At 42.6% G+C, this 17,650-nt stretch overlaps 1 protein-coding gene across 4 annotated transcripts in view; it reads right to left on the bottom strand.

Moving 5' to 3' along the window:
• The window catches only part of CDKL5 (cyclin dependent kinase like 5), a 66,468-nt gene extending 56,476 nt beyond the window's left edge, over positions 1-9,992 (bottom strand). For 2 of the 4 annotated variants that reach the window (XM_081199555.1, XM_081199557.1), the window contains exon 1: positions 9,706-9,987. The gene's annotated coding sequence lies outside the window, so the exon portion shown is untranslated. Of the gene's footprint in view, positions 1-9,705 lie in introns of all 4 variants that reach the window. The other 2 variants (XM_081199556.1, XM_081199558.1) reach the window with 2 other exon arrangements.
• Between the last annotated feature and the right edge of the window lie 7,658 nt (positions 9,993-17,650).

The following is a 17,650-nucleotide window of genomic DNA, read 5'->3' as shown; positions in this document are numbered from 1 at the left end:
TGTTAGAAACTCATATATATAAGCCGGGTGCCAAATGGCTCCTTAAACCAAGGTTACATTTGCCAAAACGGAATGTTTAGTTGCCATTTTTGGGCAAGACAGTTCTAAAGTCTTATTTTTCAAATGATGGATTGAGTGTGGTTGATTCTCAGTTAAACATCTGGCTAGTTCAGATGACAACTTTGAGCTTTGAGAACTTAAAAAGAAAAGTCGCTTGATCCAGGGGCAGTCCACATATATACTGGCCTATTCCAACCTCTATTTCTTACTGGTGACTGCTCCTGCTCAGGATGCACTAGAGAAGCATTTTGGTACTGGAAATTCATTCTGATTGTGCAGATAAAATATAACTGATAGAATTCTACAGAATGGGATATTAGTGTGTGAAAACAGTCCAGATCCAATGATCACCAGGCATGCACCTCCAGATGGTGAAGATATCAGACACCATCCAGGCATAGTCACTTGGTTGCAAGTGATCGAAAGCCAGGTGCAAAATGTGCCTGGCACCTGGCTAATTTCAAACACTGGTCTCTGGCAAAACATACACTTTATATATGTCTCCATCTCAGTCCCTAGTATCTCTGGTCAAGCTACCTCAGGTGGATTCACTAGAAAAGTCATCTGTTTAGGTTCTGAGGCAATCAAGTCAAGGGACACAATATTCAATTAGATAACCCATCACCTGACACTATACAAAGCTGGTTTGTAAGAAACATTCTTAGGAGCCACTGATTGTATTGTACACTCATGCAAGAACAATAAATACAATTCAACGAGTTTAACAAAAGTTCTTTGTACACCAACTCTTGGTGGTTACAGTATACAACAGCAAACAAAGGCAGCTTTAAATATAAAGGCACTGTTTTTAAAGACAAAAATGCACGACTTAACAAGAAATTGCAATTGCTATTATCCTTATTATTGGGAAAGATTGAGGGCACAAGGATAAGGGGATGACAGAGGACGAGATGGTTGGACAGTGTTCTCCAAGCTACTAACATAGGTTTGACCAAACTGCGGGAGGCACTGGAAGACAGAAGTGCCTGGCATGCTCTGGCCCATGGGGTCACGAAGAGTCGGACACGACTAAACAACAATATTATTACAGTGGTACCTCGGCTTAAGAACTTAATTCGTTCTGGAGGTCTGTTCTTAACATGAAACTGTTCTTAACCTGAAGACCACTTTAGCTAATGGGGCCTCCTGCTGCTGCTGTGCCGCCGCTGCACAATTTCGGTTCTCATCTTGAAGCAAAGTTCTTAACCCAAGGTAATATTTCTGGGTTAATCTGTAACCCGAAGCGTATGTAACCCGAAGCGTATGTAACCCAAGGTACCACTGTATAATGAAACAAACAAAAAGCACACAAACCAGTCAAAGCAACCTGCACAAGATGAACAAAATTGCTTGCAGGCTCTTGGTCTTATCGATTTATGTGAAACAGTTTTAGCAAATAGCCCAAATAAAGCTTAAAACTAAGGGTAATATCAGATATAAAGATTTTGTCTAAGCAGGTAACATCCACTACTATAGGAGTTCAGTCTATGAAGGTGTCTGGTGGACAGTCTAGTCCTGAGCTATAAATTAAATTTCAGGTATTGAAAACAAGTTATGGCCTACAACATTCACTCAACCATTCACCTTCTTAGTCTAACATCTAGCAGGAGAGTTGACCATATGGATTCAGGAGGCAACAAGGGGGAAAGTGCCATCTATCTTGAATAAAACAATGGTAATGCCACACTAGAAGACATTATTGTTTGCTAGTTGCAAATATTCACTTCTTGAGGAAGCTGCTCAAGGGAGTGGTTGCCATGCAACTCCAGACACTCTTGGATGGACCTGATCACCTGTATTTCAACTTTGCCTAGCTTTGGCAGAGAAACTGCCTCAGTTGTCACAATGGTTGACCTGTAATAGGAGACGGACAAGGGGAGTGTGACCTGGATCTCTTAAAGCAGCAGTAGAGAACTGAATCTGACCAGCAAGCTACAAAGTTATCTTATCCCACCCCTTACATCCCTGATTTGATTAGTCATGACCATCCTCCTTTCCACCGTCTGGTGCCACGATAGCATCAGGTGACTTTTTTGCCTACTCAGGTCTTGCAGAACCTTTTTGCCTACGCAGGTCTTACAGAACAGTTTACAAAGCATTATCTTATGAAGTCCCTTGGAAAGGACTTTTTAAGCATCACAGATCAGCACCTCTCTCTTTGGCTAAACCAGGTATTTTACCTGCCCAGCAGCTGACATAGAGCAGGTGGGAACAGCTCAGCCAAAATGGCCTAGCAGGCCAAATAAGGAGGTTTGGCAGGCCTAGTTAGACCTGCAGATCATAGGTTCCCTATTTCTCTCTTAGAAGTTTTCTAAGGATGCTCTCCTTCTAGATAGGCTCTATTAGGAACGGGGGAGCCACAGTTTCTGCTGCCCCATGCCTTAATAGCATCAATTCCAAAAGGTGTTGCTTGGGAACTTCTGCCATGCTCCATGGCACTGATGCCACAGGATTCCATTTTATTCCCTATGCTTTTCAAAGTTTACCTGAAACCTTTGAGAACAAGGTTATCCTGAATTTTGGGCTTTGGTATCACCATGCAGATGACAGTTCACACTCCCTGGTTTCTGCTGAGGTAGTAGAAGTGCTGGGAGGGTCTTTTTCGGGGAAGGGGAGATCTGGCCTATGGGTTAGCTACCACTACCTTAGTTCCTTTATACCTACGTTTCTCTGGGTTCCATCCACTGAGTTTTGCAACTTATTGTAAAACTATCTTGGACATTTTTTATTACAGAGTGGTACACATTGTTTTTGTCTGGTCTTGATTGTCAGTGCTGCTTGAACGTGATACAAGCACCATCAGTGACACCCTCCTGCCCCCACTTCTTGAGAACTGGACTTCCAACCTCAAGGCTAAGGAGAAGATAGCAGAAAGGCTGGAGAGTGTTTAGCCTCTACTAGTAGCCAAACCAGAAAATGGTCAGCGCCTTCACCATTTCTGAATGGACAAATGCCCACAGTGGGAATGAGATTGCAGAGTATCCAAGCCATTTAGCCCCCACTTTCCTGTTTTAAACTTGCAGCTATCAAGGCAGGGTATGTGAGGCTTGGTTACCAAGGCAAACCAAAGCTGTGGAACCATTTCCCATCCTCTAGCAGTATTTTAAACTTATTCATTTATTTCCTTGAATAAATGCATATCCCACCTTTTAGAAAAATCCTTAAGGCAGCAAGTAATATAAAGACAAACATTAATATATATAAAGTATTCTAATAAGGCACAGTAAGTCAGTGCAATAAACATAGGTAAGATACTAGATATATAGAGGAAATAACAAACCCACCGACCATGACTAAGATAACAGCAAGCCCAACAGTATACCCATCTAAACCCAGGCTCCACCAAACACACTTTGTATGTTTGGTGGAGCCTGCTTGGGGTGAGAAAAAAGGAGGGGAAGGTGGTACATCTGCTCCCCCCTCCATCTATCTGAGAGGATGAAGAGCATTTGGCAGCTTGACTTTGACAGAACAGAACTACACCGAATTTGCCTACAAGGAAGGAAAAAGAGAAATCTCTGAAGGACAGGCAATTCCCTTTCAATAATCTGAGAATAGAGGATTTCCGGTAGCTTGCCTATTGTATAGCAGCTCTAACCCAATTGATGGGAAGAGGGTACAATTCCCACTTAAAAACTGAGGTATACCATGTAGTATCATAGGAGAAACCTGTAACTGTATGTATGTGTGTAGATAGATAAAACTTTATTTTGCAGCAATACAGATGTTTTATAACTGAGCTTAAATGGTTTTATTAGATGGTTGTTATAAACCACTGGCAACCTCAAGCTTCTTGTAAAATGCCAAGATTATAATATATCATCTATATTATATGAGAGTTATAATCTATAACCATGGAGATATTAATAGCAGAGTATGCATAGGGTTGCTGTACAACAATCCCTTGCAGCCTAAACCAGACCTGCAACATGGGGATTGTTAGCAACTAACAGCATTACAGCATTGATAGGTTTCTTATTAGAAACTAGTATTTATTCATATGTATGTGAAATCAACTGACAAAAAATTGTAATAGTGAAAACCCTATCTGTAACTTTAGTGCACATAAAAAACATTTTTGCATTCTTTCATCCCATGTGAAGCCACCTGCAACCTCTAAAACCCTCTCTAAATGGTAAGAGGTCTATGCTGAACAGATGTGGGAATGGGAGGGCTACTGGATCCAAGCCCAATTATCCCCTCCTTTGCAGCTCACCACTTCCCTTCCCAATTGCTCAGGAGTCCCTTGATCCTCTATTAAGACTTTTAAGCGACACACATAGCTGCAGTGGGAAGGAGGAGATGCAAAACTTTCATTTCATTGACTTCCTTAAGTTATTTTAGGAACCAAGGCAGTATAGAGGTACCAATAAGAACATAAAAATGAGAATAGTAGATAAAGTAGCCAAAGAACATATCCTAAATAAAAACAAAAAACATAGCAGAACAGGTCAGAGGTCACATGGTGTTTAAAAATAGCAGTGATGGCATCATGCACACATGTGCCTAGGGAAATAGTGTCTTAATTTGATCACTACCACAAAGACAGCCTTCTGTCTAACTACCAACATCCTACATCTCTGCCCATCCCCCCTTGCTTGTGTGGAGGGGATAACAGCAGTGAAAGCCCTGCCAAGAATGCTACAACTGTGACAGGGTATCAAGGCTGCATGAGGGCTGGGGGGGGGTGTGTGTCAAATTTTGGCCTCGCTCCACCCCCCAAGTACAACAAGGGAGTGTGCAGTCTGTGGGTTCCATGTCAAAGTATTCTTGCGGCCCACTTGGTATGAAAAGTTGGGCTGCCCTGTATATTCATCCATGCATACTTTGGCTATGGATTACTATCAAGGAGCATCTTGTATAGGTTTTGAAGGTCAGTTTATAGACATTTTATTCCCATCTTTGAATAAGATGCACCACTAGTGTTTCCCTCCTAACTTGACTGTAAAAAAAAAAAAAAAATGAAGAAGGGAGAGAATTTAGGTTGGTTGCCTTCTCATTCCGCCTACCTACCCAGCTGGCTGGTCTTTGTCCATGCATTAACAGAAAAAACTAATAGTCACACTGTGTTACTGATAGATTTCAACACCATTTGTCAACTCAGATATGCTAACACAAAGCCATAAGCTCTGCCCTAGGAGTGACAATTTACAAAAGCCAAAGTATCATTCTAGGATGAACTACTTTACTAAACAGCATTTCTTACTACAAACTTCTATCCTAAGAACACTTATTTGGAAGCAAGTCGCATTGAATACAATGGATAAATATTCACAGATCAGGCTGTGCATAAACTTAGAAATTATGTATGTACACTACATATTTGCTTACTAATTTGTGTATTACATCAATCAAGTAACATAGTATTCTTTGAATCAGTAGTCACATGAGACAACAAGCACAGCTCCCTATAAAATAGTTTTTTTAAGAAACTGTTTACTGAAAGACCGAGCAAGAGATTCTGATAAATCATTGTTCTTAACCTGAATAAATCTCAATAAATATGATTTCAAAGATACGAATGTTATCAACAAGAAATCTTGTTTATCTTGAACAAGGCAGTGTAAAAAATAGTAGGGCTGCAATCCCATGCATACTAATTTTGAAGTAACTCATTGAAATGGACTTGTTTGAGTGAACATGCATAGGATCAAGCTACACTTCTACACAATACATAAAAATATAGTCTTAAATGAGGAATTGAATACAAGCCATGGAAAAGTGCAAAGTCATACTTAAGTGCATCAGTAATACAATAGCTTCCACACATGACATACAGTGGTACCTTGAGTTACCAACGCTTTGGGTTACAAACTCCACTAACCCGGAAGCAGCTGCTCCAGGTTGAGAACTTTCCCCAGGATGAGAATGGAAATTGCATGGTGGCAGCACAGTGGCAGCAGGAGGCCCCATTAGCGAAAGTGCACTTCAGGTTAAGAACCGTTTCGGGTTAAGAACGGACCTCCGGGATGGATTACGTTCATAACCCAAAGTACCACTGTACTATAGGTAAAAGGTAAAGGACCCCTGGACAGTTAAGTCCAGTCAAAGGCGACTATGGGGTGTGGTGCTCATCTCACTTCAGACTGAAGGAGCCAGCGTTTGTCCACAGACAGCTTTCAGGGTCATGTGGCCAGCATGACTAAACTGCTTCTGGTGCAACAGAACACCACGACAGAAGCCAGAGCACACAGAAATGCCGTTTACCTTTCTGCCACAGCAGTACCTATTTATCTACTTGCACTGGTATGCTTTATAACTGCTATGTTAGCAGAAGCTGGGACAGAGCAACAGAAGCTCACCCCATCGTGCGGATTCAAACAGCTGACCTTCTGATCAGCAAGCCCAAGAGGCTAGGTGGTTTAGACCACAGTACCACCCGCGTCCCACCATGACATACAATACATTAGAAAGATTTGACCATAATACTGTTAGAATGATACAGAAAAGTTAGTCATTATAAAAACTTACAATATTGATGTGGCACATAGAAATAAGAAAGGATGAGCAATCCAACCCCTGATGATGCCATGTCTGTGGTTGTATTTTTTTTAAAAAATATTCTTATTCAGGTTTTTTGTGAGTCAGCCTCTCATCCTCACCAGTCTTTCCCTTCCATCTGTTGAATGAGTGGGTGGGTGGCCTACTGGCAGAGCCCAGCGGACCCCACCCCCTCAAAAGGCTCTTTTTGAGAGCAAGGGAAAACCAACATGTAATCCGCTCAATCCCAAACCAAACTCACTGCCACCACACAATGGCATCTGATCTGATCTGGACTGCCCCCCTTTCCAGCATGGGCCACTCCATCAGCAACAGGAGCATAGATTGCACCCCAAGACACTACAATGTGGTCAGTATTAACAAGCATAAGTAAAAATAAAAGAAATAAAAGAAAATGAAACTAAATAAATAAAAAAGCTTGAGGTAAAAAGCTACTACAGGACTTTATACATTTTTTTAAAGCATTGACTCAATTTTTACTTAATTCCAAAATATAAAATTTAATCAGTGGCCTAGGGTATCTCTGCAACAGGAATCCAATCTAAAATTGACTTACTAAGGTTCTGCTTGAGGAGGAGCACACGTCAAATCCCAAAGGTTGCATAATTCAAGCCTACTACAAACACTTTCCTAATTAAGACACCTAATCTTAATTACCCCTCTTCACTGAGAGTAAGCAGCATACAATGCAGTAGGACTTACTTCTGAGTAGACATAGGATTGGTGGGATCTAAGCCGTGAGCCAGAGTCCTTGTTTCAAATCCAGCTACTTGACTTAAAGATACTATTTGTCAGCAGTGATATGGAGACAACAATTCTACCAACCTTAAAAGATTGTTGTAAAGATCAATTATGTACTTTGAACATTAAAGCACTATGCATATATTAAATATATATACATATCAGATATAATTAATGTTATAAGCAACTACAGATATTTAGCATTTAAATTTGCTTTTTCCAAGTGCTAATTTTGAGACTTTATTGAAAGTCTAATAATTATACACTTTGCCACTGAAATTCTGTTCATTTTTATTCAGAAGTAAGTGTCATTAAGTTCAAAGGTTTAGTCCCTACCCCAGGTAGGTATGCAACCTATGCAACCTATGGCTGTTTTGAGCTAACTTAGGAGCTTTGCCTCCACCATTCATCCAAAACAGCATTCTGTGGGAGGGGGCAGCGGGGAGAGGCAGGGAAGACACACAAACTCACATAACCTTTTCTTCACAAAAGAATGCAATTATTATATGATGAATTGTATTCTTTTTAAAAGTCATTTCATCACATAAGCTAAGGCAAGGAAAAGAGCTCCTAAACTAAGCCCTCACCAAAAAGGAGAAAGCAGAAGATATATATATGTGTGTGCATTTGTGTAAATGTTGCCCAAATTTCACCTTATACCAATGAGTTTATATAACAATTGTTGATTTCATTCTAAGTGCCTCATATAAGAGCAATCCTTAAAAACTGCCAGCAGCTACAATATATATGTACAAGTAGAAAAAGCAGGCCAGGGGTTTTGAACCTTCCCAACAGAAGGTAGAAGACATGAGCAACTGAAAATTAAACATCTCATTCAATCCTGTTCTTTCAAAACTTCAAATTTAATTTGCAATAGGGCTGTTGAGTAATTAAAGGGCTGTTTTTATCTATTTTTTAGTATGTTGTCTGCTTTTAATAATTAAAACTATAATTACAGTATTTCAGTCATGGATGTATACATTGAGTATGTTTAGCAAATACAATGCTTTATCTTGACCAAATAAATAGAATTACGTTTTTGAAAATTTCAAACATATTGCCCTATATAAGCAATGCACACACATATCCTGCATTATTATAAAGCCCAATCCTTTCACAAGAAATAGCTTCAGACAAATTATTTTTAAAAATTTCTAACGAAGAACAGATTACTCAATTATACTTTCAATTCTACTGGGTCTGTTAGTTGACCACAATGTGATGGACACAGAAGCTGCACTATAAAGCAAAGACAAGCAATGGCACCATAAGGGGAATCCCAGAGCCTATCTTACAGAGGGAATTTTTTAACGGAGCTTCATCAGGATTTTGCCATTACATTCAGCTTCCGCCTAAGGCTGCATGTACCATTCTCTTCACAGCAATCTTTGACACCTTTACTTTTAAAAAATCTATCACAAAAGATGTGCGGGGGGGGGGGGGAGAACTGAAGCCAACCTGTGATGTGTAAGAATTAACATTCCCCCACATCTGTGCCTATTCAAATACACATCTCCACAGGGAGCCAAGGGAAAGGTGCACAAAACCTTGTATGTCAAGCACCCAGAGGTAAAGCATGGCATAGAATGGGGCTTTCAGCCCAAATTGCAATTTTTACTAACAGGACAGGGAAGGAAAAGCCACAGCACAGAACATGAGTCTGCAGCGAAATTGCATACATAATATTGCTCACACCTAACTCATTGGGGGAGAAGAGACGGGGGGGGGGGAGAGAGAGGGAAGAAAGCCACATGTATGACATACCAGAAGAATAAAAATAGGCAAGGAGAAGCAGCGAAGGAGGAAAAGCTGCCTGGGCTGGCTCCTCTTGCCTTCATCTCAAAGCACCACGAGAATACCAAGCACATAAAAGCAGCCCGGCGAGATGGATCATGCCGAGGTCTCCAACGCCACCATCACTCCCAGTACAACATATTAATCGATGCGGGGGTCTGGCAAGCCCTTGGTCTTGCTGCTGCTGAAGACAGAGGCGGTGGCGGCTGCACTTGTGGGGTGGCGATGGTGGCAGGGAAAATACCCCTAACAACCACAACCAGAATACCCCCCCCCTTTAAAAAGAAGCAGCAGCCCTGTGGGGAAATGGATGGTGAGGGGATGGGAAATGCCCAATGGGACTTGCGCTTCGGTTGGGGAAAGGGAACAGCAGGAAGGGAATTTGGAGGTGGTGGGGTTGTGGGGGGGAGGGAGAGAGAGAAGAGAGAGGCGATGAAGTAGGCGGCATCTGTGGCAACTACGGCGTGTTCTAGGGGGCTGAGGGTGGGATTTGAAAAGGGGGGGCGGTTATGGGAAGGGGGAGGAGGCGAGGGAGGCTGAGGGGAAACTGCAATGTGGGCGACAGGTGGGGCAGGTAAACGCCTCCACTCCCGAGTGCCCGCGGCTTACCGGGCCTCGCATCCCCCGCCGCTCCGTCCCTCAGCGCTGCTGCTGCTCCCTCTATCGCCGCCGCCACCGCCTCCCTTGCGCCGCCTTCGTTATTGCCCGCCCGCGTGGAAAAAAAAGAGAAAAATTCCTCCCCGCACTTGCCTCACGCCTTCCTCTCTCTGCCTCGCAGCTCGCTCGCTTCGTTCTCAGCCAAACCCGCTACCCGCTTGCAAGGCTTGGAGGGAGGTGTTTACCGACACGGGCCTTCCCTCCTCCCCTTGCCTACCGCCCGCGCTCTCGTTTGGTCCACTGACACTCACCCCCGCCAATGGGAAAGGAGCACGGGCCGGAGGAGGCCACGCCCTTAGCCCCATGGAAACCAATGGGGCTAAGCGCCCGCCTCCTCTCCCCCCTCCCCACACACACCGCGCTCGCTTTGCGCCACGATGGGCTGGAGATGGGCGGGAGTCTCCGCGGCCTTCGCCACCGTGACTCCACCCCCACGCCCGCCTTTTCCTCGCGGCTTGGCCCCGCCCACTGCACGCCCAGGCTCGGTTGGCTTTGCAGTTCCCGAGCAACCACAGGGGCCGTGATGGAGACGGAGGAGGCGGCGGCGGCTAATGCTGCTGCTTTTACCTCTGCTGCCGCCGCCGCTGCCTGGCAGCTGGAGCCGGGAGAGGGAGAAATGGAGGGGGAAAGGGGGGCTGGTAGCAGCAGGGGAGTCGTGACTGGGAAGTAGCAGCTGCTGCTGCCAAGGAGAGAGGGAAGGGTGGGGAGAGGGGCAGGGAGGGGGCTGGGTGCTCGTGAGGGAGGCATAAGCAGCACCAGCAGCTGGTGCTGTCATGACTAAGCAGCGTATGTGACACAGGCAGAAACAGGTGGGGGCTCAAAACAGGCAGGGGAGAAGAATATATATATATATATATATATATATATATATATATATATATATATATATATATATATATATATATATATATATATATATTCATCTTGTTCGTCGATCTCTACCACGGATTCCCCTCAGGGTGGATGCTCTTTCGTCCCCCTCCCCACATTTTATGACTAGTGTTGCATGTGCCAGGGAGGAGGGGAGGGGAGAGGCGCCAAGGATGCAACGTGCAGGAAACTGCTAAGCATGTTTGCAGTGTAGGTCAGTAGTATGCACAGGCTTTCCTCATTAATGCATCCTTTCTTGGTGGATTCTCCCCCCCCCCCCGTAGCTCGCAAACAGGGCTGTGTACAAATTACTGACTTAAATTGCAGATAGATCATTCTTGCGCGCGCGCCCTCCCCATTTGGATCGAAGCTGGTGGGTATTACTTCGTAAGAAACGACAGGATAGGTACACTCAGTATGGATTGTGGCAAACCGTGGTGTGTGCATCACTTCCCAAACCGGTGGTGGGAGGAGGAGCACGCTGGATGGGAATGTGTACAAAGCCCTAGTACCAGATATCAGTACACTGAATTGTAAACCCATTACAGTAATTAGGAAGTTAAGTCAAGCTGAATTCATAAACAGTGGAAATTATTTTTGGGTCTGGATACTTAGGGTTCCAGTCATTAACTTCCCTGTTTATTGTAATAGGTGTTTTGTTACTTCAACTGAAGCAAGATTGACCTTTGAGGGTGTAATCCTCAAAACATTTCTTTGGAAGCAACTCCTGTTCAACACAGTACTCTGACAAAAGTCTGAAATCTCCTTACCTGAAAGCAGCTATCAGTGAATAGCCTCCTTTATTCAAGTAGTTTGTGGGTTTGACATCCAAAATGTTCAGATAATTTGAATATTAGATTGTGAGAATTATAAGGGCGCGTGCTGGATTTGTGTATTCTGGATACAATGCATGAGCTATAGTGTCTCCCCCAAGTTAGATAACTAGAACATTTACCTCACCATCACCAATAAAATAAATTATACAATTCATATATATCCAGAGGACTTGCATGATACATGATCATATCAATTTAAGTCTGCATGTGTCTGAATGGTTCAGTATGTGACAGTTCCACACAAGTTGCTGAAAGGCAGCCTTTGCCAAGCTTGCATTCTCCAGAAGTTTGGGGCTACAACTTCCACCAGCCTGGTTGAAGTTGCAGTTAAAACATCTGGAGAGCACCAGCTTGTCAAAGACAATTTTAAGAGCATATAGAGAGCAGTGGTGAAAATTAAGGTTTTTTTCACCTGGGTCAAAGACCCAGTTTGGCATACCCCCCTCCCACGCATTTGTGTACACACACACACACAGAGAGAGAGAGAGAGAGAGAGAGAGAGAGAGAGAGAGAGAGAGAGAGAGAGGCTGGGAGCCTCAATGGTGCCCCTCTGGAGGCTTCACCTGAGGCAAAAAAAAACCCAGCTTGCCCCCCCCCCCACGACACTGTAGAGAGTCCTGCTGAGTCCTGCTTCCTCTTGTGACCTGCCAAATGCCTCTAGGGAACCCACAAAAGAAAATGAGGGCAATACCACCCACCCGTATTTTTCCAGCAACTGGTTGTGCAAGCTCTCATGGAAATAATGGAAACAGCAGGCCATCTAGTCTAGCTAATTGCAGCAAGATAGTATCTGCCTTCTAGCAAGCCAAAACCAAGGCACATCACAACTGCAAACCTAACCATACTTACTAGGAAGACCTACTGAACTCAGTAGGTATTCTGAATGTGTATACTTAGGTTTGAGCAGTAAGGTGCTTACAGAGAACAGTACTGTAATTACTGATTGCCTGTGTAAGCTTTGTAAGGTGCCATGTACATGGTGGGCGCTGTATAAATGATGATGATGATGATAACAGTGGCAGGTAGCCAAGCCACACACTAAGGCAACCCAAGAAAAACAAAACACAGGTGCTTTCTCATGTGACCTAGGGCAACATTCCTTCTTCGTTTGATGGTTATGGATCTGGATCACAGCCATGGATATCAAATGTGTTTCTAAGACTTCAATCCTAGGCACACTTATCTAGGAATATGCCCCTGTGAACACTCACCTGCTGGGAACAACTCAATGTGGCTTCCTACTAAGTAGATGTGTATTGTATTGCACTCCCACATGAGTATAAGAATGCTGCCAAAAAACCTTTAAACACAATCCACTTTGGGTATGCCACCTGCCAGGATACCTATAACATAGTCTTCATAATTTTAGCATAGATCCTATGTGTGTAGGAAGGCTTTCAAGCACAGGTGTCCACAGGGGGAGGAGAACTGGTCTCCTTGGATGAACCATAATCCCCAGGTTCCCAGCTTTCATTTATTTTAGAAAAGGACAAGTTTCTATCATTTGTAAAACCTGAGATATAAGGCAAAAGGTACAGATACTACTCTCACGTGTTTGTGTGAAATTGGCATGATCCTCCCTTTTAGCATTTACCTACCTGCCCCCGCCCAAAAAAACTACTTTCAGATGCTCATCCTTGCAAAATATCTAAAACTAATAATAAGAGGAATGTAGAGATACATTCTCATATGCTTTAACATGCAATACACTTATTTTAATCATACCTTTGGGCTCTTTCAAAAACTACATTAATAATGCATTTTTTTTGTCTCTCGTGCACATTAATTTTGAATTTATCCATGTGTGTGACATGGTACATATTGGGAACTGCCATTTTTGGATTAGATTAAATAACAGACCCTGGAAAATTAGGTCTTAAATTCAAAATGTCTGTATGCGTGTTCTGTGATCAGTCTTAAAGATGTGTATTATTGTGGGCCAGATGCACAACAGCTATAAACCTGTGTGTGTATATTCTCTCCTACACCAGAAAATTGTGTTGATAGTACAATTAAGAATGCAAATACACTAACTTTTAGCATGTACAACAGAGTGACACACTTATGAAAAGCTACAGGAAATGCAAATAGCAATTTGAACATCATTATCAAATCACCCCTGGCTGTATTCAAGGATTCTATAATCTAACACAGGCACAGGCAAACTCGGTCCTCCATTTGTTTTGGGACTACAACTCCCATCATCCCTAGCTAACAGGACTGGTGGTCAGGGATGATGGGAATTGTAGTCTCAAAACATCTGGAGATCCGAGTTTGCCTATGCCTGATCTAAAAGGAACTACAGCCTAAGAGGAGAAACAGAACAAGCTCACTCTGCAAGCCAAGGTTCCAGTAGTAGATAGGTAGCCGTGTTGGTCTGCCATAGTCAAAATAAAAAAAATTCTTCCAGTAGCACCTTAAAGACCAACTAAGTTAGTTCTTGGTATGAGCTTTCGTGTGGTGTGCATGCACACGAAAGCTCATACCAAGAACTAACTTAGTTGGTCTTTAAGGTGCTACTGGAAGAATTTTTTTTATTCTGCAAGCCAAGTCACTCTTACCTTTGGTTCCTACCCTTGTCGCTTAACAAGGCATCAAACAAAAATATGAAATCTCTTAGTGGCTGCAGTAGCTTCTGGTTGCCAAAACAAAAGGTACCTGTGCTGTCAGGTCCCAGCTGCTTTTCAGGCACAAAGAAGTACCATCACTGCTCATCACTCTCCTGATACAGCATCTTTTTTCTTTTATTTTACTAAAGAGAACCACAAAATCTCTGTCCTTGTTTCCACCAGCCAAAACTGAAAGGCAGTACATACACTGTCATGATGATGTGTGAGTGGCAGTTCTCCTCTTGCCTGATGCATAGCGACAGGAGATCATTAGAGGGGTACCTTGGGCCATAGCTACTTACAGGTGCTTTGAGGATGAAGAGCTCCTCTGGCTACCAGTGGCTTCTTCCAATGGGATGACCTACTGAAAGGCATATACTGGGACATTGACTAATCCATCTTGGCCGGAACTCTGCTACAGCTCTAGAGCACACTGTATGTGGCTTAATGGTTAATCTGGACTCAACTAATATGTCTGAACTTATTTTTGCAGTTTGCACATTTTGTGTGTGTGTGTGTGTGTGTGTGTGTGTGTGTGTGTGTGTAAGGATGTCATCATGCTGCAGTTCGCTTGGCCACCAAACTGCAATATACCACTGGAACAGCAGGTGGGCAGCAAAGTGAGCAAGCAGCACAGGGAGGCTTTTCTCTCCCATCTCCCACAGCAGCTGTGAGGTGTAATGGGAGAGGGAGGGTGGTGACTTGGAGAAGCTCCAAGGAAATGTGAGGTGGTTTAGCTGAGCTTTATGATCAGGGGGAATAGTTTTGGAGAGGGGGTGGGGTGGGCAGTGTGGGCAAGTCAAGCGAGCAGAAGCAGCAGCCCTGTGTGTGTGTAAATAAATGCCTGCAGGGAACAGCATAGTATTATGAAAGTACTTTAATCAAAGAACTCCAATTAGATGTCTATTTTGCACGGGTGTAAAAATAATTACATAAGAAGCATTTTTAAGGATCACAGCTATTGCTGCATGTGAAATCATTCTTAAATGCATGAGATCAATGGAGTTTTGTATGAATAAAAGCAGCAGGACTTGGCACAAAGACAACACCAAACTAGTCATTATTCGTTCTCACTGTTTCTTTTTTCCCCTTGGTACCTCACAATAAAACAAAAAGCAACTCCATAGCTTTTATTTCTCTGGACTAGCATACCTCAGTTCGAAGGGTTACAGTTTTGGGAATTACTGTTTTCTTTGTTGTTGTTTGTTTTTAAAAGATAGCTTTCACAGAAAAACTAATAAAAGCTGCACTAATTTCATATTTGTACTCATACATGCTGTACTCTGAAGTTTAAGTTCTTTACTAAACCACTGGAACAAACTGGCAATGTTTTATTGAAAGTCGGTTAAGGTATATAATATACATACATTAAATATTCAGACGTCAAACTGCTTTTATGCACTGTTCATAAACGAGTTCAGTTCACTTTGACACTATAGAACAAATGTATTGCATCTGCTGGAAATTTACATTCATATCAAAACATTCTGATTTTATCTTACTGTTAGGACCAAAACTGCCTATTTTATTTCCATGTGTAGCATCACATAACCTAAGCTACGTGAATCAGTCCATGCCTGCCTACTGCTCTCTTGGTGGTATTGGCTAGGAAGCACAGCCAAACCAGCACACAATCTAACAGCTGAATAGGGACAAAAATGGGACATAATCTTACAGTCCCTGGGGCCATAGGGCAGAGCAGAAAGCTAAATCTGTGAGCAGGAGAAATGGGTCTGTACTTGCATGCCTGTGCTCACACTTCAGTTTACTGCTCACTCACCGCATTTCTAGTGCTGGGTTTCCAATGTTCATATGATGTTCTGCAAAATGCAAACGTATCTTGCATTGTTTATAAAATACTACAGTTTGTTGAGTTTCTCAAAGCAGCTTCAGATTGCAGGAGTCCTTAAGCCATTGCTAATTCATCTCAAACTGAGTTGTGAACACCTTTGCATAGGGGATGGACATTCCCAACCACCAATGCCCCCTTTAGTGTACACAGAAACAAATCTGACACTAATGAAATGGTGCTGATGTGAACAGCTGGGGAGAACAAGCCGAGAAACACACTGGGTTAGCTAAGCTGACCACTCCCCTGTGCTCTAAAGCAGTGGTTCCCAATTAGCTAAGTAATATGAACACCCTGTTTTTCAAAAGCCAAGCCATGTACCCCTTACTTTTGAAAATGTTGACATCTCTGTGGTAGTTTTCGTTATGTGAGTGGTGCTATGGACCTCCTGGGTGGGTTATGTGGACACCCTGGGGTCCACGGACCACCAGTTGGGAACCACTACTTTAAAGTGTTAATGTGAAATAAAATTACAGTGGTACCTCTGGTTATGTACTTAATTTGTTCCAGAGGTTCGTTCTTAACCTGAAACTGTTCTTAACCTGAAGCACCACTTTAGCTAATGGGGCCTCCTGCTGCTGCTGTTCCGCCACATGATTTCTGTTCTCATCCTGAAGCAAAGTTCTTAACCCGAGGTACTATTTCTGGGTTAGTGGAGTCTGTAACCTGAAGCGTATGTAACCTGAGGTACCACTGTATTATAAAAAATAGTGTTAACGTAAACACACCCTTAGCCTGGAAACTTCTGTCAGTGCACCAATGCATTGCCCTCCCTCAATGCTGCATTCACCCAATGAATAATTTCTAGTGTTCCATCATCAAAACATGATGGGGAGTCTTAGGAAGAATGGCTGGGGATAGTGGGGTGGGTGGGGTAGGAAATTGCCAGCCCTCAGCACCTGCAGCTCCCATATTTTGCCTGATAACATGCCAGTCCTGTTTGCACAAGCCACAGTTTCCCGTATTCAGGTTAAAGGAGAAACTTCAATTTGTTTAAAACTATTGTGAAAACCTCCAGTTTTTCAACATGCAATGGAGGAAGACAATGAGTCTCACATGCACATAACGTTAAACCATCATTTAGATGGCATGTGGGTTGGGACTCAAGAGTACAGACTTCCCAGTTCCTACACCTTAATAACTATTCATACTGTATATACTATTGTTGTACTGTGTATTTTGGGTCTATGGACAGCAATAAAGCTGTGTGTGTGGCTTCCCAGAGGATGGTGAAAGCTAATTGTGATTAAGTCCTATTGAAACAAAATATATTCATATTCATATTCATATTCATATTCGTATTCTAAGTGAAGGAGAGAAAGTTGAAGTAAATAAGTTTGTCTAGATCCATGAATGAAATAAAATTGACCTACGCTTTGGTTTATAAGCCAAGTTTGCTCCATGAATAAATTTTAATTGTTTTTCTTAATTTTACTTCCAAAACATCAAATCAGAATCCCTTCTCAGTGCTTCAACTTGGAAATTCCAAATGTTGACCTTATATAAGGAATTAATTTCCCTACCCTGCAAGTAATCTACTATTGTAAGATGTTGGGGAACATTTATAAATAAATATAGAAATTCAGCCTGGTACACTGAAAAATGCTCTTTAAATACACATAACAGCTAGATACTTAAATCTTCCCACTCCTTGCCAAACAGTATTCTGTGCCTGGCCTGTGTTACAGTGACATCTGTTGAATGAAAATGGAAGGTGCATTAAAGTGACTTGA

Source organism: Podarcis bocagei (genome assembly GCF_964188305.1).
Source record: "Podarcis bocagei genome assembly, chromosome: 6".
Lineage (NCBI taxonomy): Eukaryota > Metazoa > Chordata > Lepidosauria > Squamata > Lacertidae > Podarcis > Podarcis bocagei.
Note: the sequence above shows the minus strand (reverse complement) of the source record. Positions and strands in the feature narration are given on the sequence as shown.